Source organism: Mus caroli, unplaced genomic scaffold (genome assembly GCF_978045245.1).
Source record: "Mus caroli unplaced genomic scaffold, Mus_caroli_1 scaffold_5, whole genome shotgun sequence".
Classification (NCBI taxonomy): domain Eukaryota; kingdom Metazoa; phylum Chordata; class Mammalia; order Rodentia; family Muridae; genus Mus; species Mus caroli.
Window position 1 is genome coordinate 104009514 of NW_028227260.1, and position 25541 is coordinate 104035054.

Consider the following 25541-nt stretch of genomic DNA (forward strand, 5'->3'; position numbering starts at 1 on the left):
TATCTTCTCGAAGACCTTGGTGGGTTAGCTGTTAGGCTTTCAAAGTCTGTCTGTCATAAGCTTCAATATTAATGCATTAGCAGACTTCGGAAAAGATTGGGAGCAGTATATATTAAGCATGTCTGAGTAAGACAACTTGTGTTTGTTAAATTACTTGTTTGAGAATGTATATAGTAAGTAGAGCACACTATAACTTAGTGGCAGTAGAAAAATCATTTATCAAGGCAGAATAGAATGAAAACCTTAATCGTTAAATAACTTTGATAGGTTGCATTGGCAGAGAAAAAACACATGAGGACACACATATAGAGACAGATTGTCTAGTGTTATATTTGTCTTATAATTACTATGGACCAGAATGGACAGAAACCAGAAAGCTGACAGTGGTAGCGTGAGACCATACCTACAGAAAGTGAGTGTGTCCTGGTAGGTTTAGGCCTGCTATAAGAACTGAACAAGTGGGCATCAAGGCCTTGCAAACAGGTCAGAGGTGTGGGAGCACTGAGCTGCAATGGCTCTGGACTTTGCACTATGGGCAAGTAGCACTGATCCCCCAGGAAAGAACTGTGAATGTAACAGAGAACATCAGACAGGGAAGTTGAGGAGACATCTGCTCAGGGAGATGGGCATACGGGCAGGTGCAGCTGAAGTACCAGCTACATGCCCAGGCTGGGGGTGTTGGATGTATTCAGCCTGAAGAGTGCAGACCAAGAGGAACCACAATAGGCCAGACTATATGGAGCACATGTCAAGGGACTGACTTCGTTCCTTTCCCTCCCCAACCTGCTGCTCTTATTGTCCCTCAAACAAGCAGCTTGGGATGGAGGCAACGACAGAATCAAGGGGTTAGGGCACCACATGGTGGAGTCCTGGGCAGAGAGGGAGTGCAAGAGCAGGGGCAGATAGATGGCTGTGCAGGAAAGCAGAGCAACAGTGTCTCAGCAAGCATAGTCACAGAGCAGGGCAGGCACAGGTGTGGCGTGAGACCTACTTTTCACGAAGTGAACCAGGAGTAGAGCAAACCATGAGAGAATGAGGGAGGTGGGAGAGGGATGCCTATGCTTTGGATCACTAGTGAGAGACTTGTTTTAAAAGTGTCAGTTAAGGGCCATGTAGAAATATTGCTTGCTGGGTACTGTGTATTAGACATGGAGACGCCCCAGTAAGTAGGGACAAGGTAGTGAACACCAACCTACTGGGTGTGGAAGTTATTAATTACCCCTACCAGCCTCCTGAGATAAAATTAAAAATCAGAGAGAATGACAGCCAGGCTACATGACCAGGTCGCCATGTGGTGAACTTGGTGGCTGTGTTGAGTCCCAGATTCATAGGAGAAAGCAGTCCACTTAAGCTTATGGGTTTGGTCTATGGCTACAAGAACCCAAGGGAAGGGTTACAAAAACCTCTTTTGAGAGGGGATGCCATCCAAGGTTAGAGATCCTAGAACAAGGGTCAGTGAAAACACCAGACATAAAGACTGAATATCTCTGTCCTCAAAGGCAGCACAGGGGTAGCCCTGAGCTCAATAACACTCCCCTGGGACCAGGGGAATGCTTACTCTGACCTTCCGGGAGGGGAGCTTACCAGATCTCCAAAGTTTAGGTTTGTGAGTGATGGCTCTTCTTGTGGTTGCAGGGGGCATATGGAACTGCAGAGTTTCTAAATCCTAGTCACAGCACAAAATGTTGTGTTTTATAAAAAAATATAGGGAGAGAGAATATGTTTTTGGATGTGAAGTCAGGTGTGGGGAGAGGGGGTGCCTTTGCGGGCCCATGCTGAGTTATCTCCTTCCCCTGAAGGACGAGCCACATGAAGGTATATTAAAGAATAGATTTGATTCAGGGCATGAGAAGGGGAGTTGAGAGAGTAGTAGAGACAGAGAAATGCAGAGAGAGAGAATAGAGGAGTAGAGGCTGACCATGAGCATGTGGAGATAGAGGGGGAGGGGAATAATGAGAGACTGGGAAGGGGCTAGAGGACAGAGTGAGAGCAAGAAGACAAGAGAGAGAAGAGGGGGCATGCAGTCCCTTTTATAGTGAGTCAGGCACACCTGGCTATTGCCAGGTAACTGTGGGAGGAGCCTAGACAAAATGCTAACAGCTTTAATATGGAATTCATATGATTAAAGGTAGAAAATTTCTGTGAAAAATCCAACATTTCTTCATGATAGTAATCCTGGAGAAACAAGCTACATACCCTAACATAATAAAGGTAATTTACAGTAATTCCACAGTTGGCATCAACCTAAATAAATAGAAACTCAAAACATTTTAGTAAAATAAGAAAGAAGACAATAAAGGCCTATTCTCTCCATGCATATGCAATATAGTATGAAGTATGAGAGGAATAAGACAACAGAAGGAGATGAAGGGAAGTAAAAATATCTTTATTTACAGATGATATGACTAATGCATCAAAGAACCCAATGAATCCAACAAGAAATTTCAACAGCTCATACAACTTTCATTAAATTAGCAAAGTAGATAACACACAGAAATCACTAGTCTTTTTATATATAAATAAAAAACAAGATGAGAAAAAAAATAAGAGAAACAGTATATTTCACAGTAGCATCAATAAAATAAAATATCTTGGCATAACTCTAGCAAACTGTGGGGTCTGGAAGCTGTGTGATAGGGGAGCAGGCCCAGGGTAAGTATAGTGTTGAAGCATGTCCAAAACCTGAAAATTTTATCCTACAATTGGCAGTAGGATTATTCTCTTGATGCTCTATGTCTGCATGTCTCAGAGCTTATAGCTCTACACCCATACCTTTGTCACACAGGTAACCAAGTCACCAAATATTTCTACCTCTACCATTATAAAATTATTTTTCAGGTGTCCAGTAACACCTGAAATTCCTCCTTATATGAATAAGGCACCCCCAGGTCACTGGATCTGGCCAATAATGTACAGTCACTTTGATCACCCCCACTTACCCTACAAAGGACACTGTCAATAAGACCAAAAGGCAAACAACAGATTGGGAAAGGATCTTTACCAATCCTAAATCAGATAGGGGGGCTAATATTCAATATATATAAAGAACTCAAGAAGTTGGACTCCAGAAAACGAAACAACCCTATTAAAAATGGGGTACAGAGCTAAACAAAGAATTATCAACTGAGGAATACCGAATGGCTGAGAAGCACCTAAAATTTTTTTCAACATCATTAATCATCAGGGAAATGCAAATCAAAACAACCCTGAGATTCCATCTCACAGTAGTTAGGATGGCTAAAATCAAAAACTCAGGAGACAGCAAATGCTGATGAGGATGTGGAAAAAGAGGAACACTGCTCCACTGCTGGTTGAACAGTTACAACCACTCTAGAAATCAGTTTGGCTGTTCCTCAGAAAATTGGACATAGTTCTACTGGAAGATCCAGCAATACCACTCCTGGGCATATACCCAGAAGATGCTCCAACATGTAATAAGGACACGTGTTCCACTATGTTTGTAGTAGCCTTATTTATAATAGCCAGAAGCTGGAAAGAACCCAGATCTCCCTCAACAGAGGAATGGATACAGAAAATGTGGTACATTTACAAAATGGGGTACTATGCAGCCATTAAAAACAATGAATTTATGAAATTTTTAGACAAATCGATGAATCTGGAGGATATCATCCTAAGTGAGGTAACACAATCACCAAAGAACGAACATTATATGCACTCACTGATAAGTGGATATTAACCCAGAAGCTCAGAATCCTTCTTAGAAGGGGAAACAAAATAGCCATGGAAGGAGTTACAGAGACAAATTTTGGAGCAGAGACTGAAGGAACAACCATCCAGAGATTGCCTCACTTGGGGATCCATCTCATAAACGACCATTAAACACAGACACTATGTCAGATGCCAACAAGAGCTTGCTGACAGGAGCCTGATAGAGCCTGATAGAGGGGCTCTGCCAGTGCCTGGCAAATACAGAAGTGGATGCTCACAATCCTCCATTGGACAGAGCACAAGGTTCCCAATGAAGGACCTAGAGAAAGTACCCAAGGAGCTGAAGAGGTCTGAAGCCCCATAGGAGGAACATCAATATGAACTAACCAGTACCCTCATAGCTCCTTGGATATAAACCACCAATCAAAAACAAACAAACAAACAAAAAACATATTGTGGACCTTGTGGCTCTAGCTGTATATGTAGCAGAGAATGGCCTAGTTGGTCATCAATGGGAGGAGAGGCCCTAGGTCCTGTGAAGGATCTATGACCTAGGGGAATGCCAGGACCAGGAATGGGAGTGGGAGGGTTGGGGAGCAGGGGGAGGGGATAGGGGATTTTTTAGGGGAACCCAGGAAAGGGGATAACAGTTAAAATGTAAATAAAGATAATATCTAATAAAAACAGAAAGAAAAGGAAAAAAATGAGCTGTTTCACTGAAGATACTTCCCAACATGTTCTCATGATGCTTCCTGCCTCCTGAGGTCACTCACTCAGGAGTGCTTCTGTAGTGTTCCCTGACTCAGGATTCCCCAGTTGTGATTGCAGTATCATAATGCATCTATGCATTTAGAAGTAGAGTTTGACAGCACCCTAGCAAGTGAAATACTATATAATTAAACATTTAAGATGTTGAAGACAAGAAAAGATGCAAAGACACCCCATGCTCATGGGTTGGTAAGACTAATTTGTGTAAAAAGCCATCTTCCCAAAAGCAATCTACAGATTAGATGAAATTTCTATAAAAAAATGTAACAAAATTCCTCATAGAAATTGGAAACAAACAAACAACAACAACAAAAAAAAAACAAAATAAAACAAACTAACCAAGCAAGCAAGCAAGCAAACAAACAAACAAAACACTAATTGTAAGATTAATCTGGAAACACATATCCCCAGGATAGCTAAAGCCATCCTGAATAATAAAAAAATGGCTGGAAGGTACCAGTATCTCAGAATACAAATGTACTACTGAGCGACTGTATTAAAAAGTATTGTGGCATGGGCATAAAAACAGAAATGCTTATCATCAGATCAAATTGAAGAGCCAGATAAAATTCCACACACCTCTTGACACTGATGCTGCTGGTAAAACATGCAAATAGGTTCATTGTCCTTTATTACCCTGCTTGAAATTCAACCAGGAATGAATCAAGGACCCCAACAAAAGGTCAGACACCCTAAATCTGATAGACAAAATAATAGAAATAATCTTGAATTTATTGGCAGAGAAAAAAAATTTCTGAAAAAGACACCAATAGTATAGTCACTAAGACCAACAAATAATAAATGAGATTTCATAAAACTAAAATGCTTCTTTAAATCAAAGACACCATCATTCAGAGAGTTGCTATCTAAAATATATAAACCTAAAAAATGAGCATCAATAGAATTAATAATTCAATTAAAAATAGATCACAAAAATTCTCAAAATAGCGCTGAGAAAGACATTGAAAAATATTTACGATCCTTATTCAGCAGAGAAATGAAAATTAAAACTACTTTGATATTTCATCATAACATGTCATAATGTCAAAAATAAATAAAAGAAGTGACTGGATTTGTTGGGAAAGATGCATTGTAAGAGAGATAGTCATATACTGGTAGTAGAAATAAAAACTTGTACAGATACTATGGAATTTTGAAGGTTGTGGGTAAATAAATGGAGGTAGAAAAGAAATCAGGTTGAGGTAACTCAGACCTCAACAGACAAATGTTGTAAACTGTCTCTTGTATTTGCATTTTGTCTTTTAAGTGTTCTGCACACTACAGTCCAAATACCAGCAAAAGGTAGGTAGATAGTGATGGAGTCACTGCTGCTTAGCCCAGGCCACGCTGCTGCTGCTCTCCAGTCCACCCCCCGCCCCCCCCATCTCCATCATGCACTAGCGGTCTCAAAATATTCAAAGTCCAGGATGGCAACCCTCGAGGACCAGCTGATTGTGAATCTTCTTAAGGAAGAATAGGTCCGCAAAACAAGATTACAGTTGTTGAGGTTGGTGCTGTTGGCATGACTTATGCCGTCAGATTCTTAATGAAGGACTTGGCAGATGATTGATCTCCAGCTTGGCAGCCTTTTCCTTAGAACACCAAAAATTGTCTCCAGCAAAGACTATTGTGTAACTGCAAACTTTAAGCTGGTCATTATCACAGCGGGAACCCATCAGCAAGAGGGAGAGAACCAGCTCAATTTGGTCCAGCAAAACCTGAATACCTTAAATTCATCATTCCCAACATTGTAAAGTACAGTCCACATTGCAAGCTGCTTATTGTCTCAAATCTAGTAGATATCTTGACCTATGTGGCTTGAAAATTCAGTGGCTTTGCCAAAAGCCCAGTTATTCGAAATGGTTGCAATTTGGATTCAGCTAGGTTCCCTTACCTGATAGGAGAAAGGCTGGGAGTTTACCCTCTAAGCTGTCATGGGTGGGTCCTGGGAGAGGATGATGACTCCAGTGTGACTGTGTAGAATGGTGTGAATGTTGCTGGCATCTCCCTGAAGTCTCTGAACCCAGACCTGGGCACAGATGCAGATAAGGATCAGTGGAAAGATATTCACAAGCAAGTATTTGACAATGCCTATGAGGTCATCAAGGTGAGAGGTTATACAGACTGGCCCATTGACATCTCTGTGACAGACTTGGTTGAGATCATAATGAAGAACATTAGGCAGCTGCATCCCATTTCCATCATGATTAAGGGTCTCTATGGAATCATGTCTTCCTCAGTGTCCCATGCATCCTGGGACAAAATGGAATCTCGGATGTTGTGAAGGTGACATTGACTCCTGAGGAAGAGGCCCACCTGAAGACGAGTGCAGATATCCTCTGGGGAATCCAGAAGGAGCTGCAGTTCTAAAGTTTTCCCAGTGTCCTAGAACTTCACTGTCCAGGCTGCACCAGGGTTTCTGTGGAGACCACATACTTCTCATCTGAGTTGTGTTTACTACATTTGTGTTGAGGTGGTCTGGGAGAAAAAAAAAAACTCAGTTCCCACAGCTGTACCCTGCAGCCAAGTGGTACTTGTGTAGTGGATACTTGGTTAGTGTGACAGTCTCACTGTCTCTGAGACACACTGCCTGACTCTGTGCAGGCTTCCATTACCATGTAAGCCTGCTTCACACCTGTGCTGTGCACCCTCACCAAATAGGCCCAGGCCAAGTTCCCAGTTACTCATATCCTTGCTCCAGTGTGTAAGCCCGTTATACATATCATGTGCATAAATATTTTACAGGATATTTTAAATATTATATGCATCTGAAGTGTACATTGCAATATTGTGTAAAATGTAAGATCTGAATATGGATGATGGAACCAAGCACTCCTGTGTCATGCCAATTAAAACACCAAATAAACCTTGAAAAGTGGGAAAAAATAACTTAGGTAGATATCAAAGGATAGGAGAAGAACAGTATCTCCTAATAAACAGGAGATAAAAGTATTGTTATGGAAAAAATTTAGGGGGATTGAGTATGGAGGGAGGGAGGTTAAATAGGGGTGAGCTAACACTAAGGCACATTTGAAAAACCACATGGAAGCCACTGTAGAATGAATATAGGTATATGAAAGGAATATCTAAATAGATTTATCAGTAGTAGAGGAGACTATGGACCAACTAGACATTTTATGAACAAGTAAAAATTCCAATGCCAAGAATGGGTTACATCGTGCTGAATCACTGACCAAAACTACCCTGTTGAAATCTCCAAGCATCACAGGCTAATACTGAGGCTATTAGTTACTCTCTACAAAATGATGGTAGAGACATATTGCTGAAGACAATACTTACATATCTCATTGAACCAGAGAAGTCAAGCTGATACTGAATTAGAAGCTTCACACCTACTAACTAGCATTCATGATACTGGAAGCTACTAACACTACCAGAAGAGGGGGTTAATCATCAACCTAACTACAAATATTTCAACCTTTATCAGTGGCTTCCTGTACAATATACTGCTGCAATAGTGGCACAAACATTTCATAAATAATCAGACACTTTCTAAATTGGAGATAAGACCCAATTTATGAGATGGAGCACATACTTGGCAATCTGCATTAGCCAAGAACCTGAGAACAGATGTCATGAGTCTAGGGGAAAACCAAATAATGTTCTAAAAACACATTACTCCCAATAACATTCCACTGTTCCCAGAGAGCAGTACCTTACTCAGCATCACCAGGGAAGCTTCTTCATATAGGACAAAGAAATTAATACTGAAATCCATGACTAGAAAATGCATAGAAAATGAGAGATTTTAACGGACATGATGCTAAAAGGATGTTTTCATTAATTTTCTCAATTCAAGGTTCAGGAGCTTATGTTTTTAAAAAAAAAGAGTAAAAGATTGTAAGAGCCAGGCGTGATGGATTACTCTAAAGTAGCAGAGTCTTCTAAAATATAGCAAAGACTGATGTAAATATGAACTTGTACATTGATGGTATATACAAGACCTGCTCAGCTTAAAGTTGGACAGGGTCTCAGGACTGAGAGGCAGAAGTACACATGGTCTTCTATCACTAGCCAAGAAGCTGTATGCAATTAATACCCATCGGTAAAGTAAAAATCAGTTTTTCCAGTATCATACTAGATATTATAAGCACACAGGGTAGGCCCAGTAGTAGTTGACCAACACAAAGCAAACTTAATGGTATTTTTATGAACATTTTTTTATTATTTTGCTACATCTGTGTAATTTTTATCTTATTGGTCTTTTGTTTGCATAGTTTGGTTTCCATTTGTGTGTGTGTGTGTGTGTATGTTTTGTTTATGTTTGTTTATTTTAAAAGTGAGGGAAAGGAAACATAATGTTGGGCTGTTAGGGAAGTGGGGAAAATTGTGGAGAAATTGTCATCAAATCATGTGGGGAAATGTAATCAAAATACATTATATGAAAAAGATTTCCTGACTCTAGCTGCATATGTATCAAAAGATGGCCTAGTTGGCCATCACTGGAAAGAGAGGCCCATTGGACTTGCAAACTTTATATGCCCCAGTACAGGGGAACGCCAGGGCCAAAAAGTGGGAATGGGTGGGTAGGGAAGTGGGGGGGGAAGGTATGGGGGACTTTTGGGATAGCATTCGAAATGTAATTGAGGAAAATACGTAATAAAAAATATTAAAAAAATATTTAGAATAAAAAAGAAAAAGAAAAAGATTTCCAAAAATCATAAAGTAAAAATATAGGTGATGGAGATCTTTAGAGGCCAATAGCTGCTTAATTTACTCAGAGCAGGGAATTGAGCCCCATAAAAATCCATGAAATTTTGAAAAGGTTTGATTCCTTGGAAAATTAAATGAAAGGGGCTTAATGAACAACTGAAATTATCTTTGGCAAATGTACTTATTTTTGTTTACTTACTTGTCAATGTCAATATCCACAAAGATATGTTGCCTATATAATAAAAGAATAAAGACAAATTTCAATGTGATTGCAAGAAATACAATAGTGTCTATAAAAGTCATTTTCAGAAAAATTTTCTGTAATTGATGTGATGATTTTTCTCTAAGGACAAACAAATTATAGAAAAATTGAGAATTTTACTCTTGATATTTAACCAAAGGACCACTAACAATGTTCATTTTGTATATATTTACAATATCTAGGTTATAAAACCCACCTACATACTCATCAACAAAGGAATTACGAGAAAAGCACCGGGGTAGCTAGAGCGCAGGGTCGGCTGACACCCACCAGCTACCCACGACCCCCGCCACAGGATATTAAGACTTCTGGTGAGTGGAACACAGCTTCTGCTCCAATCCAATTGCACGGGACCTGAGACTGCTTTGGTTGGGGAGGCAGAAATCCAGCCTCAGTAGGGCCACAAGCCTCTCCAGTCAGAAAAGCACCTGGGTAGCTAGGGCGCAGGGTTAGCTGACACTCGCCAGCTACCCACAACACCCGCCACAGGATCTTAAGACTTCTGGTGAGTGGAACACAGCTTCTGCTCCAATCCAATTGCGCGCAGGACCTGAGACTGCATTAGTTAGGGAAGCAGAAAAACGGCCTGAGTAGGACCACAGGCCAATTCCGGCCAGACCAGCACCAGGGTAGCTAGAGCGCAGGGTCGGCTGACACCTGCCAGCTACCCAGGACCCCCGCCACAGGATTTTGAGACTGCTGGTGAGTGGAACATAGCTTCTGCTCCAATCTTTAAACAGTGACAACGACAACAACTAATCCCAGAGATTACCAGATGGCGAAAGGTAAACATAATAATCTTACTAACAGAAACCAAGACCACTCACCATCATCAGAACCCAGCACTCCCACTTCGCCCAGTCCAGGGCACCCCAACACACCGGAAAAGCTAGACACGGATCTAAAAGCATATCTCATGATGATGGTAGAGGACTTCAAGAAGGACTTTAATAACACACTTAAAGAAATACAAAGGAACACTGGTAAACAGGTAGAAAACATTAAAGGGGAAGCACAAAAATCCCTTAAAGAATTGCAGGAGAACACTGCTAAAGAGTTACAAATCCTTAAAGAAAAACAGGATAACATAATCAAACGGGTAGAAGTCCTTACAGAAAAACAGGAAAACACATCCAAACAGATGATGGAATTGAACAAAACCATACTAGACCTAAAAAGGGAAGTAGACACAATAAAGAAAACCCAAAATGAGGCAACACTGGAGATAGAAACCCTAGGAAAGAAATCTGGAACCATAGATACGAGCATCAGCAACAGAATACAAGAGATGGAAGAGAGAATCCCAGGTGCAGAAGATTCCATAGAGAACATCGGCACAACAATCAAGGAAAATGGAAAATGCAAAAAGATCCTAACTCAAAACATCCAGGAAATACAGGACACAATGAGAAGACCAAACCTACGGATAATAGGAGTGGATGAGAATGAAGATTTTCAACTCAAAGGACCAGCAAACATCTTCAACAAAACTATAGAAGAAAACTTCCCAAATCTAAAGAAAGAGATGCCCATGAACATACAAGAAGCCTACAGAACTCCAAATAGGCTGGACCAGAAAAGAAATACCTCCCAACACATAATAATCAGAACAACAAATGCTCTAAATAAAGACAGAATACTAAAAGCAGTAAGAGAAAAAGGCCAAGTAACATATAAAGGCAAGCCTATCAGAATTACACCAGATTTCTCACCAGAGACTATGAAAGCCAGAAGATCCTGGACGGATGTTATACAGACACTAAAAGAACACAAACTCCAGCCCAGGCTACTATACCCAGCCAAACTCTCAATTAACATAGATGGAGAAACCAAAGTATTCCACGACAGAAACAAATTCACACATTATCTCTCCATGAATCCAGCCCTTCAAAGGATAATAACAGAAAAAAAACCAATACAAGGACAGGAACCACGCCCTAGAAACAACAAGAAGGTAATCCCTCAACAAACCTAAAAGAAGAGAGCCACAAGAACAGAATGCCAACTTTAACAACAAAAATAACAGGAAACAACAATTACTTTTCCTTAATATCTCTTAATATCAATGGACTCAACTCCCCGATAAAAAGACATAGACTAACAAACTGGCTATACAAACAAGACCCAACATTTTGCTGCTTACAGGAAACTCATCTCAGAGAAAAAGATAGACACTACCTCAGAATGAAAGGCTGGAAAACAATTTTCCAAGCAAATGGTATGAAGAAACAAGCTGGAGTAGCCATTCTAATATCTGATAAGATTGACTTCTAACCCAAAGTCATTAAAAAAGACAGGGAGGGACACTTCATACTCATCAAAGGTAAAATCCTCCAAGAGGAACTATCAATCCTGAATATCTATGCTCCAAATACAAAGGCAGCAACATTCATTAAAGAAACTTTAGTAAATCTCAAAGCACACATTGCACCTCATACAATAATAGTGGGAGACTTCAACACACCACTTTCACCAATGGACAGACCATGGAAACAGAAACTAAACAGGGACACAGTGAAACTAACAGAAATTATGAATCAAATGGATCTGGCAGATATCTACAGAACATTCTATCCTAAAACAAAAGGATATACCTTCTTTTCTGCACCTCATGGTACCTTCTCCAAAATTGACCACATAATTGGTCACAAAACAGGCCTCAACAGATACAAAAATATTGAAATTGTCCCATGCATCCTATCAGATCACCATGGACTAAGGCTGATCTTCAATAACAAAATAAATAATAGAAAGCCAACCTTCACGTGGAAACTGAACAACACTCTTCTCAATGATACCTTGGTCAAGGAAGGAATGAAGAAAGAAAGTAAGGACTTTTTAGAGTTCAATGAAAATGAATCCACAACATACACAAACTTATGGGACACAATGAAAGCATCTCTAAGAGGAAAACTCATAGCTCTAAGTGCCTCCAAGAGGAAACTAGAGAGAGCACACATTAGCAGCTTGACAACATACATAAAAGCACTAGAACAAAAGAAAGCAAATTCACCCAAGAGGAGTAGACTGCAGGAAATAATCAAACTCAGGGGCGAAATCAACCAAGTGGAAACAAGAAGAACTATTCAAAGAATCAACCAATCAAGGAGCTGGTTCTCTGAGAAAATCAACAAGATAGATAAACACTTAGCCAGACTCACTAGAGGGCAAAGGGAAAGCATCCTAATTAACAAAATCAGAAATGAAAAAGGAGACATAACAACAGATCCTGAAGACATCCAAAACACCATAAGATCCTTCTACCAAAGGCTATACTCAACAAAACTGGAGAACCTGGATGAAATAGAGAAGTTCCTAGACATATACCAGGTACCAAAGTTTAATCAAGATCAGGTTAATGATCTAAACAGCCCTATATCCCCCAAAGAAATAGAAGCAGTCATTGATAGTCTCCCAAATAAAAAAAGCCCAGGACCAGACAGGTTTAGTGCAGAGTTCTCTCAGACCTTCAAATAAGATCTAATCCCAGTTCTTCACAAACTATTCCACAAAATAGAAACAGAAGGTACTCTACCCAACTCATTCTATGAAGCCACAATTACTCTGATACCTAAACCACAAAAAGACCCAACAAAGATAGAAAACTTCAGAACAATATCCCTTATGAATATTGAAGCAAAAATCCTCAATAAAGTTCTTGCTAACCGAATCCAAGAACACGTCAAAACAATAATCAATCTTGACCAAGTAGGTTTCATCCCAGGGATGCAGGGATAGTTCAATATACGGAAATCCATCAATGTAATCCAGTATATAAACAAACTCAAAGACAAAAACCACATGGTCATCTCGTTAGATGCAAAAAAAGCATTTGACAAGATCCAACAACCATTCATGATAAAAGTCTTGGAAAGATCAGGAATTCGAGGCACATACCTAAACATGATAAAAGCAATCCACAGCAAACCAGTAGCCAACATCAAAGTAAATGGTGAGAAGCTTGAAGCAATCCCTCTAAAATCAGGGACTAGACAAGGCTGTCCACTCTCTCCATACCTATTCAACATTGTACTTGAAGTCCTAGCCAGAGCAATTCGACAACAAAAGGAGATCAAAGGGATACAAATTGGAAAAGATGAAGTCAAAATATCACTTTTTGCAGATGATATGATAGTATATATAAGTGACCCTAAAAATTCCACCAGAGAACTCCTAAGCCTGATAAACAGCTTCGGTGAAGTAGCTGGATATAAAATTAACTTAAACAAATCAATGGCCTTTCTCTACACAAAGAATAAACAGGCTGAGAAAGAAATTAGGGAAACAACACCCTTCTCAATAGTCACAAATAATATAAAATATCTTGGCGTGACTCTAACTAAGGAAGTGAAAGATCTGTATAATAAAAACTTCAAGTCTCTGAAGAAAGAAATTATAGAAGATCTCAGAAGATGGAAAGATCTCCCATGCTCATGGATTGGCAGGATCAACATTGTAAAAATGGCTATCTTGCCAAAAGCAATCTACAGATTCAATGCAATCCCCATCAAAATTCCAACTCAATTCTTCAACGAATTAGAAAGTGCAATCTGCAAATTCATCTGGAATAACAAAAAACCTAGGACAGCAAAAACTCTTCTCAAGGATTAAAGATCCTCTGGTGGAATCACCATGCCGGACCTAAAGCTTTACTACAGAGCAATTTTGATAAAAACTGCATGGTACTGGTATAGTCACAGACAAATAGACCAATGGAATAGAATTGAAGACCCAGAAATGAACCCACACTCTTAAGGTCACTTGATCTTCGACAAGGGAGCTAAAACCATCCAGTGGAAGAAAGACAGCATTTTCAATAAATGGTGCTGGCACAACTGGTTGTTAACATGTAGAAGAATGCGAATCGATCCATTCCTATCTCCTTGTACTAAGGTCAAGTCTAAGTGGATCAGGGAACTTCACATAAAACCAGAGACACTGAAACTTATAGAGGAGAAAGTGGGGAAAAGCCTTGAAGATATGGGCACAGGGGAAATATTCTTGAATAGAATAGCAATTGCTTGTGCTGTGAGATCGAGAATTGACAAGTAGGACCTCATGAAACTGCAAAGCTTCTGCAAGGCTAAAGACACCATCAATAAGACAAAAAAACCACCAACAGATTGGGAAAGGATCTTCACCTATCCTAAATCAGATAAGGGACTAATATCCAATATATATAAAGAACTCAAGAAGGTGGACTCCAGAAAGTCAAATAACCCCATTAAAAAATGGGGCTCAGAACTGAACAAAGAATTCTCACCTGAGGAATACGGAATGGCAGAGAAGCACCTGAAAAAATGTTCAACATCCTTAATCATCAGGGAAATGCAAATCAAAACAACCCTGAGATTCCACCTCACACCAGTCAGAATGGCTAAGATCAAAAATTCAGGTGACAGCAGATGCTGGCGAGGATGTGGAGAAAGAGGAACACTCCTCCATTGTTGGTGGGATTGCAAGCTTGTACAACCACTCTGGAAATCAGTCTGGCGGTTCCTCAGAAAATTGGACATAGTACTACCGGAGGATTCAGCAATACCTCTCCTGGGCATATATCCAGTAGATGTCCCAACTGGTAAAAAGGACACATGCTCCACTATGTTCATAGCAGCCCTATTTATAATAGCCAGAAGCTGGAAAGAACCCAGATGTCCCTCAACAGAGGAATGGATACAGAAATTATGGTACATTTACACAATGGAGTACTACTCAGCTATTAAAAAGAATGAATTTATGAAATTCATAGCCAAATGGATGGACCTGGATGGCATCATCTTGAGTGAAGTAACACAATCACAAAAGAACTCACACAATATGTATTCACTGATAAGTGGATATTAGCCCAAAACTTAGGATACCCAAGATATAAGATACAATTTCTAAACGCATGAAACTCAAGAAGAATGAAGACCAAAGTGTGGACACTGTGCCCCTTCTTAGAATTGGGAACAAAACACCCAGGGAAGGAGTTACAGAGACAAAGTTGGTAGCTGTGATGAAAGGATGGACCATTTAGAGACTTCCGTATCCAGGGATCCTTCCCATAAGCAGCTTCTAAATGCTGACACCATTGCATACACTAGCAAGATTTTGCTGAAAGGACCCAAATATAGCTGTCTCTTGTGAGATGATGTCGGGGCCTAGCAAACACATGAGTGGATGTTCACAGTCAGCTATTGGATGTATCACAGGGCTCCCTATGCAGAAGCTAGAGAAAGTACCCAAGGAGCTAAAGGGTTCTGCCACCCTATTGTGGGAACAACATGATGTACTAACCAGAACCCCGGAGCTCTTGTCTCTAGCTGCATATGTATGGAAAGATGGCCTAGTTGGCCATCATTGTAAAGAGAGGCCCATTGGACTTGCAAACTTTATATGCCCCAATATAGGGGAATGCCAGGGCCAAAAGAATGGGAATGGGTGGGTAGGGAAGTGGGGGGCGCTATGGGGGACTTTTGGGATAGCATTGGAAATGTAACTGAGGAAAATATGTAATAAAAATATTAAAAATTAAAAAAAAACAAATGAATTACTAGATACAATGTAGTAGATATAAATACAAGAATGCTTTCTGCCACAGAGAATCAATGCATGCCTTGTACAGGAAAATATTTGAGACTAAGCATAGACATATTTAAAGAATGAAGACTTTCTTAGACATACAAGGCTTATATGGTTCCTGTGATTTGTGGGTCCTGACTCTTATGTAGATATATAAGTATATGTAGGTTTATGTCACATGAGCATGTAAACAAAACTTTGTAAAGACTATTGAAAGGGAAAGAGATTTGAAACTTAAGGTTAGGAGTATGGGGGCATTTTACTCAATGTACACTATATACATGTATGAAAATCTTCTTATGTAAAGTATTACCATATATAACAGTGTACAAAAAAAAACCAGTGTACACTAAGTATAGTGTTCATATCAAAGGAAAAGAAGGGAATCTCAAAAAGTTGCATTTTATTTGACTCACTGAAAAGTAGTAAAAAAAAATAGGAAAAGCCATCTTCAAAAAGAAGGAAGCAGGGCTGCGGAGCTCTTATTTACAGAAGTTGAGACAATTATGAACATCATATGCAGATAGAATTTCTAGAAAGTAAGATCACTCTGCTCAGTTTTTGGTAAGCTAGAAAACAGTTCAAGTAATGGATTCTTTGGCAACACAAGAAACAGCTGCAGTGCCAATGGGCAACTTGAAAAGACGTGCCTGTCTATGTTTCTGCCTTCAACACATACATGAAATAAAGATAGTGTTTATTATGTTTGATTTCCAGTCAAATTCCTGGCCTAAGCTTTCCCTGAGCAGGTATTTTGGAATAACTGTGGAAGGTAAAGAATTGAATGGAATTGAGTGTACTCCAGTGCTAAACTGTAAAGTATCTACATGTGTATTTGTGTATAGATTTCAGAGCTTATATTTACTTTTGACCAATAAAGACCATGTAGGAAAAGATTCTCAAATAAAATCCACTGACAAAAAAGAAAAGAAAAGAAAAAAATATTTAAATTCACTTAAATTGTAGTGACTGTTTACTTTCTAGTGTCAAAAATAAATGACTTGGATTCATTATATTAGTATTCAATATTTTTTATTTTCTGTTACAAATAAAAATTGTTTTGAACCTAAATAAATGAAATTTAGAATCCATCTATAATTCCTTTTAAAACCATAAAAGTACAATTTTAGAAGTTATAAATATGTAAAGCTAACATAATTTTCCAGTATTAATTACCATTGAGTATGAAATAACTTTATGAATCACTTTTACTCTTTATTTAAAAAAAAATCTGAGTAAAGTGCTATTTGTGGTCACTGCGTCAAATGTATATTTTGAAGTTCTATTTATTTGCACACTTTGAGTAAATGCTTTGTTTAAATGTTTTAGTAATTGAAGCTAATAATAAAATTTGAATACCTTATAATTGGCCTTTGAATATTTTTGTGTTGATGAGGTTGAAAACAGCTTCATCTTAAAAATGTGCTGGGATTTCACGATCAGTGTTTCTATTCAGTTGCTTTCTCAGAGCAGAAAATACACCGCAATTCATGAGTTGGGAGCTTAGCTGGATAGGCTTAGTCCCTGAGGGCCTGCTTCACTTTAGTCCAGTGGTAGTCCTCGCCTTAATATTGTTAATCTTCTTATTCCCTTTGGCATGAACCTTTGTGGCAATATTAAGTGTCCTGGTGTTCCCCCCCTCCTCCTCTTCCTCCTCCTCCTTCTTCCTCCTCCTCCTCCTTCTCTTTCTCTTCTTCTTCTTCTTGTTATTTTCATTTTCTTCTTCCTGACTTTAAACTGTAATATATACAAACATACACACACATATGTCATAATTTTCTTCTTATTGGACTTTTAAAGATTTTAAATAACAACTGTTCAATAGATTCAATATTATGCTTCCTTGAAATCATCATTATCAAATAAGTTAGTCTAAGATTTTTTTTTTTATTTAGCTCCAGAAATTTCTTAGGAGAGGGACAAAAGTCATTCAGATTCTTTGTGGAAATCACAAAAGAGTGGTCTCTAGTCTAGTTACTATTACAGTTCTTGTTTCCCCCTGAAAACTTTTTATAAAAACTTCTACAGTCTACTTTATTTTCAGTACTCTCTTCCAGGCTTCTATCTTTTTTTTTTTTTTTGATTTTTAATATCTTTATTACATATTTTCCTCAATTACATTTCCAATGCTATCCCAAAAGTCCCCCATAGCGCCCCCCACTTCCCTACCCACCCATTCCCATTCTTTTGGCCCTGGCATTCCCCTATATTGGGGCATATAAAGTTTGCAAGTCCAATGGGCCTCTCTTTCCATTGATGGCCGACTAGGCCATCTTTCGATACATATGCAGCTAGAGACAAGAGCTCCGGGGTTCTGGTTAGTACATCATGTTGTTCCAACAATAGGGTTGCAGATCCCTTTAGCTCCTTGGGTACTTTCTCTAGCTTCTCCATTGGGAGCCCTGTGATCCATCCAATAGCTGACTGTGAACATCCACTCCTGTGTTTGCTAGGCCCCGGCATCGTCTCACAAGAGACAGCTATATTTGGGTCCTTTCAGCAAAATCTTGCTAGTGTATTGAATGGTGTCAGCGTTTAGAAGCTGATTATGGGACGGATCCCTGGATACAGCAGTCTCTAAATGGTCCATCCTTTCATCACAGCTATAGTGGTGGCGCACGCCGGTAGGATTTGCTGAAGGAGGCAGAGGCAGGAGGATCACGAGTTCGAGGCCAGCCAGGCTTCTATCTTGGTTTATAACATTCAACTATTTTATTCCAAACTTCCCAAATATTGCCTATTCCTCCCAAAGACAACATGATCAGGTTTTTCATAATAAAAACATATTCTGTGGTACCCTCTTATTTATTATTTTTTTATTTCTGTAATAATGTGTCCCAATCAATACAATTTATAGAAGAAAATGTTTATTTGGGCTTATGGTTCCAGAGTTTTAAGAGTGCATCATGGTCAGGAAGCATGAAAAGAAGTGCAGGGCATGATGAAAGAAATAGAGATCTGAGAGCTCACATTTTGAATAGTGAAAACAATGTGGAAAGAGCAAATAGGAAAATGGATGATATTACAAAATCTCTCAACCCTCCTTCAGTGAAATACTTCTGTAGCAAGTCAATAAATATACCTAAAATGTCCCACAAGCCTCTAAAACAATCCCCCCAATTGTGAAACAAAGGTTTAACACATGAGTCTATGAGGGACATTCTCATTCAAACCACCACACAAAAATTAGCACAAGGGAAATAAATAATTAGCAGGAGTATGAATATGGAAATAAAATAATAACTACAATCCATAAAAGAAATGATCAAAGAAATCAATTACTTTTGAAAGGATAACTACAAATGGCAAATATTTAATCTAGAATAAGCAAAAGCAAGAATAACTCAAATAAAATCAGGATTGAAAGGGTGGTATTACAACTCATTTTATATACAAAAGGACACTATGAATATATGAATAACTATGTGCCAATAAATTGAAAAATATAGCAGAAATTGAAAAATCACAAAATAATAACTACAAACCACCTGAGTTGAACTTCAAAAAAGTAGAAAAGCTAAACAGACTAATGACAAGCAATGTCATTTAAAATAATAATAACAAAGTATCTATCAAAGGCAAGCATAATATGATCCTCCTGAAGAATTCTTCCAGTTTAAATAAAGAATATCTGTAGCCCAAGCTTTAGCAGGCTGGCTCAAACCTGTTCTGCCACTGTGAACTAGCCCACCTAGAGTGGAGTCTTCCAACCTAGATAACTCTATTGTTCTGCCACCTCTGCTGCTACCCACTGAGAGGCTGAACCTGTCTTCCTGAGGTGATCCTGAATAAGCAACAGCCTGGTGACAGAGTGATGAGAGCCTGGCTACAAAGCAATGAGAGCCTGGCATGGTGGGGAATGGGCCTTCCACATTATATGCTCAGACTCTTAAGTAAACGTTAGGCCTTGATCAGTATCTTTGTCTTGGTCTCATTATTTCTGTGGCATTTTCTCCCATACAGCCTCAGCTTCCCTTTCAGGAACTCGGTTCGTGTAGCTGTGGGTGGCTACAAATATCAACTCTTCTCAAAATATTTAAGCTAAACAAACATACACATACACACACATACACAAAATCTTATTAAGTTTCAAAAGTACTATTCTAAACCATTAATTCTCTGAACAGATATGCAATACCTACTTTTTTGTATCAGCCCATTCCTATAAGCTGCAAATCAAAACAAGTCACTGTAATGTTATTTATGTGTTCCCAAGGGAGCAATACTCTTTTAGAGATGATACTTCTAACCAATAATTTTGACCCTGAATACATCATATGCACTGTCAATGATATCTTATAAGATAAATTTTTTATGACAATAAACATGCTTCCCTTAATAGATATCAATCATATAGATGAGTGATCATATTGCATTCATTTTTGTAACTTAGGATATTAAATAATACATTGAATGGCTTTCATCATTTATTGGAAATTTCATCGAGAATAAAATAACTTAAAGTCCCTTTATCTCTAATGGTAAATGTCCCTATTCTTTGCAGTTATTTGGAATTATTCCATGGACTTAAAAAAAATTCTATCATGGCATCTAGTATTGAAACATAAAAACCAATTAGAACATCGTGAATCAAATCTGGTTTCAAGGTTCACCTCTGCTACTAATTAATATCTAACCCAAGTCATAATTATTTCTCCCTAGGCATCGTTTTCTCTGTTTACAAGAGGATACTTGTTAGTTAGGTGAACTATAAAGACCCATGTAGTGGCCTAACTTTCTGTAGTCTGTTATAGTGTACTGTCTGTATAGTTGGAGTCTAATCTGAGTTTGTAAGGACAATGTTGTTTTCTTTACAGATTTCTTGACAAATGAGTTATTATCTTCTGAATCTGTTGACTATTTGAATGTTTTTCCCTAGTACTAAGTCACAGACTCACGCAGATAGATAGTATTATTCAAGCGGTAATAGTTTTCTTTACAGATAGACACTATGATATAATATAGTGGAACTGAAGAAATTTAGAAACTACACACTAAAATTTCATTTTTCCTCAAACTGACTTATTATTGGCTAAGACATTTGACAACTCTTAATCAGCAGTTTTCTTTTAGAATAATAAAATGAGTTGTTCTTTTTGTAAAGTTATGACCATGATGAAATGAGATAATGTATAATTCATGTTTCCTACAAAAATTTACATTGTATAGTCATGGTTAATGTAAAGATGGCAAACCCAGGATATTTGGGTAATATGCTAGTGAGACATTTCCACTGTGTAATGGAGATTACAAAAATATAAAAAGTGCTGCCTGCTTAGTTGACAGCTGATTTGAATTGGTGCACACAATAAAGTTTAATTTGATTCTATCATTATTATTTACCAATGCCTAATAATCCTCTTAAAGACTATATGTAATAGTAAACCTAGAAACATATTACAGAGGAAGCCTAATTGAAAATCTTATCTTGTATAAGCATTGGGAACAGTAAGAAGACTTTAAAAATGTGTGATTTCTGTATCTATTTACTTTGCGTGACAGTTCAGTAGGTAGAAAACCATATGTTAAAATATATATGAAACTAGAACAAATAATCTTAACTGATGATTCTTTTTTAAATTTTTATTAGATATTTTCTTAATTTACATTTCAAATGCTATCACAAAAGTCCCCTATACCCTCCCCCCAGCCTGCTCCCCTACCCACCCACTCCCACTTCTTGGCCCTGGGTTCTCCTATACTGGGGAATATAAAGTTTGCAAGACCAAGGGGCCTCTCTTCCCAGTGATGGCCTACTAGGTCATCTTCTGCTACATATGAAGCTAGAGACATGAGCTCTGGGGGTCCTGATTAGATCATATTTTTGTTCCACCTATAGGGTTGCAGACCCCTTCAGCTCTTTGGATACTTTTTCTAGCTCCTCCATTGGTGGCCCTGTGTTCCATCCTATAGATGACTTTGAACATCCACTTCTGTATTTGAAGGTACTGGCAGAGCCTCACAAGAGATAGCTATATCAGGGTCCTTTCAGCACAATCTTGCTGGCATATGCAATAGTGTCTGGGATTGGTGGATGATTATGGAATGAAACCCTGGGTAGGGCAGTCTCTGGATGGTCCATCCTTTTGTCTTAGCTCCAAACTTTGTTTCTATAATTCCTTCCATGAGTATTTTGTTTCCTATTCTAGGGAGGAATGAAGTATCCATGCATTGGTCTTTCTTATTCTTGATTTTTGTGTGTGTGTGTTTTGCAAATTGTATCTTAGGTATTCTAATTATCTTGGCTAACATCCACTTATCAGTGAGTACATATCAATTGCTTCTTTTGTAACTGGGTTACCTCACTCAAGATGATATCCTCCAGATACATCCATTTGCATAAGAATTTCATAAATTCATTGTTTTTAAGAGCTGAGTAGTACTCTATTGTGTAAATGTACCACATTTCCTGTATCCATTCCTCTGTTAAGGGACATCTAGGTTCTTTCCAGCTTCTGACTATTATAAATAGGGCGGCTATGAACATAGTGGAGCATGTGTCCTTATTACCACTTGGAATATCTTCTGGGATATTCCCTCTGCCCAGGAGAGGTATTGCTGGATCATCCAGTAGTACTATGTCCTGTTTTCTGAGGAACTCCCAGACTGATTTCGAGAGTGGTTGTACAAGCTTGCAATCCCTCCAGCAATGAAAGAGTGCTCCTCTTTCTGCACATACTCGACAGCATCTGCTGTCACCTGAATTTTTGAACATGGCAATGCTGACTGATGTGAGGTGGGATCTCAGGGTTGTATTAATTTGCATTTCCCTGATGATTAAGGATGTTAAACATTTTTTCAAGTGCTTCTTAGCCCTTCGGTATTCCATAGTTGAGAATTCTTTGTTTAGCTCTGTACCCCATTTTTTTGTATGATATTTTTTAATTAGGTATTTTCTTAATTTACATTACAAATACTATCGCAAAAGTCCCCCATGCCCTCCGCCCCCTTTCCCCTACCCACCCACTCCCACTTTTTGGCCCTGGCATTCCCCTGTACTGAGGCATATAAAGTTTTCAAGACCAAGGGGTCTCTCTTCCCAATGATGGCCAACTAGGCCATCTTCTGCTACATATGCAGCTAAAGATATGAGCTTTGGGGGTACTGTTTAGTTCATATTGTTGTTCCACCTATTGAGTTGCAGACCCCTTTAGCTCTTTGGGTACTTTCTCTAGCTACTCCATTGGGGGCCCTATGTTCCATCCAATAGCTGATTATGAGCATCCACTTCTGTGTTTGACAGGCACCAGCATAGCCTCACAAGAGACAGCAATATCAGGGTCCTTTCAGTAAAATCCTGCTGGTGTATAAAATGGTGTCAGGGTTTGGAGGCTGATTATGGGATGGATCCCCAGTTGTTTCAGTCTCTAGATGGTCCATCCTTTCATCTCAGTTCCAAACTTTGTCTCTGTACCTTTTTCCATGGGTGTTTTGTTCCCAATTCTAAGAAAGGGCAAAGTGTTCACTTGGTCTTCATTCTTGTTGAGTTTCATATATTTTGCAAATTGTATCTTGTATCTTGTGTATTCTAAATTTCTGTTCTAATATCCACTTATCAGTGAGTACATATCATGTGAGTTCTTTTGTGATTGGGTTACCTCACTCAGGATGATACCCTCCAGGTCCATCTATTTGCCTAGGAAATTCATAAATTCATTCTTTTTAATAGCTGAGTAGCACTCCATTGTGTAAATGTACCACAATTTCTGTATCCATTCCTCCGTTGAGGGGCATCTGTGTTCTTTCCAGCTTCTGGCTATTATAAATAAGGCTGCTATGAACATAGTGGAGCATGTGTCCTTCTTACCAGCTGGAAAATCTTCTGGATATATGCCCAGGTGAGTTATTGTGGGATCCTCCTATAGTACTATGTCTAATTTTCTGAGAAACCGCCAGACTGATTTCCAGATTGGTTGTACAAGCTTGCAATCCCACCAACATTGGAGGAGTGTTCCTCTTTCTCCACATCCTCACCAGCATCTGCTGTTACCTAAATTTTTGATATTAGCCATTCAGACTGGTGTGAGAAGAAATCTCAGGGTTCTTTTGATTTGCATTTCCCTGATGATAAATGATGCTGAACATTTTTTCAGGTGCTTCTCACCCATTCAGTATTCCTTAGGTGAGAATTCTTTGTTTAGCTCTGAGCCCCATTTTTTAATGGGGTTATTTTATTTTCTGGAGTCCACCATCTTGAGTTCTTTATACATATTGGATATTAGTCCCCTATCTGATTTAGGATTGGTAAAGATCCTTTCCCAATCTGTTGGTGGCCTTTTTGTCTTATTGACAGTGTCTTTTGCCTTAAAGAAGCTTTGCAATTTTATGAGGTCTCATTTGTTGATTCTCAATCTTACAGCACAAGTGATTGGTGTTCTATTCAGGAATTTTTCCCTTTTACCCATATCTTCGAGGCTTTTTCCCACTTTCTCCTCTATAAGTTACACTGTCTCTGGTTTTATGTGGAGTTCCTTGATCCACTTAGAGTTGGCGTTAGTACAAGGAGATAGGAATGGATCAATTCGCATTCTTCTATATGATAACTGCTGGTTGTACCAGCATCATTTGTTGAAAATGCTGTCCTTTTTCCACTGGATGGTTTTAGCTCCCATGTCAAACATCAAATGACCATAGGTCTATGGGTTCATTTCTGGATCTTCAATTCTATTCCATTGGTCTACTTGTCTGCTGCTATACCAGTACCATGCAGTTTTTTATCACAATTGCTCTGTAGTACAGCTTTAGGTCAGGCATGGTGATTCCCCTGGATTTTCTATTATTGTTGAGAATAGTTTTTGCTATCCTAGGTTTTTTGTTATTTCAGATGAATTTGCAAATTGCCTTTTCTAACTCAGTGAAGAATTCATTTGGGATTTTGATGGGGATTGCATTGAATCTGTAGACTGCTTTCAGCAGGATAACCATTTTTAATATATTAATTCTGCCAATCCATGAGCATGTTAGATCTATCCATCTTTTGAAATCTTCTTCAACTTCTTTCTTCAGAGACTTGGAGTTCTTATCTTACAGACCTATCACTTCCTTAGTTAGAGTCACACCAAGGTATTTTATATTTTTTGTGACTATTGTGAAGGGTGTTGTTTCCCTAATTTCTTTCTCATCTTTTTTATCGTTTTTGTAGAGAGAGGCCACTGATTTGTTTGAGTAATTTTATATCCAGCTACTTCACTGAAGCTGTTTATCAGGTTTAGGAGTTCTCTAGTGGAATTTTTAGGGTCACTTACATATACTATCATATCATCTGCAAATAGTGATATTTTGATTTCTTCCTTTTCAAATTGTATCCCCTTGTTCTCCTTTTGTTGTCAAATTCTCTGGATAGGAATTCAAGTACTATATTGAGTAGGCAGGAAGAAAGTGGACTGCCGTGTCTAGTCCCTGATTTTAGTGGGATTGTTTCCAGCTTCTCTCCATTTACTTTGATGTTGGCTACTGGTTTGCTGTAGATTAATTTTATTATGTTTAGGTATGGACCTTGAATTCCTGTTATTTCCATGACTTTTTTTTCATGAATGGGTGTTGGATTTTGTCAAATGCTTTCTAAGCATTAACAAGATGATCATGTGATTTTTTCTTTGAGTTT

At 38.6% G+C, this 25541-nt stretch overlaps 1 pseudogene; it reads left to right on the top strand.

Annotated features, from left to right (window-relative positions):
• Positions 1–289: 289 nt before the first annotated feature.
• Positions 290–6807, top strand: LOC110286892 (L-lactate dehydrogenase A chain pseudogene; annotated as a pseudogene).
• The last annotated feature ends 18734 nt before the right edge of the window (positions 6808–25541 follow it).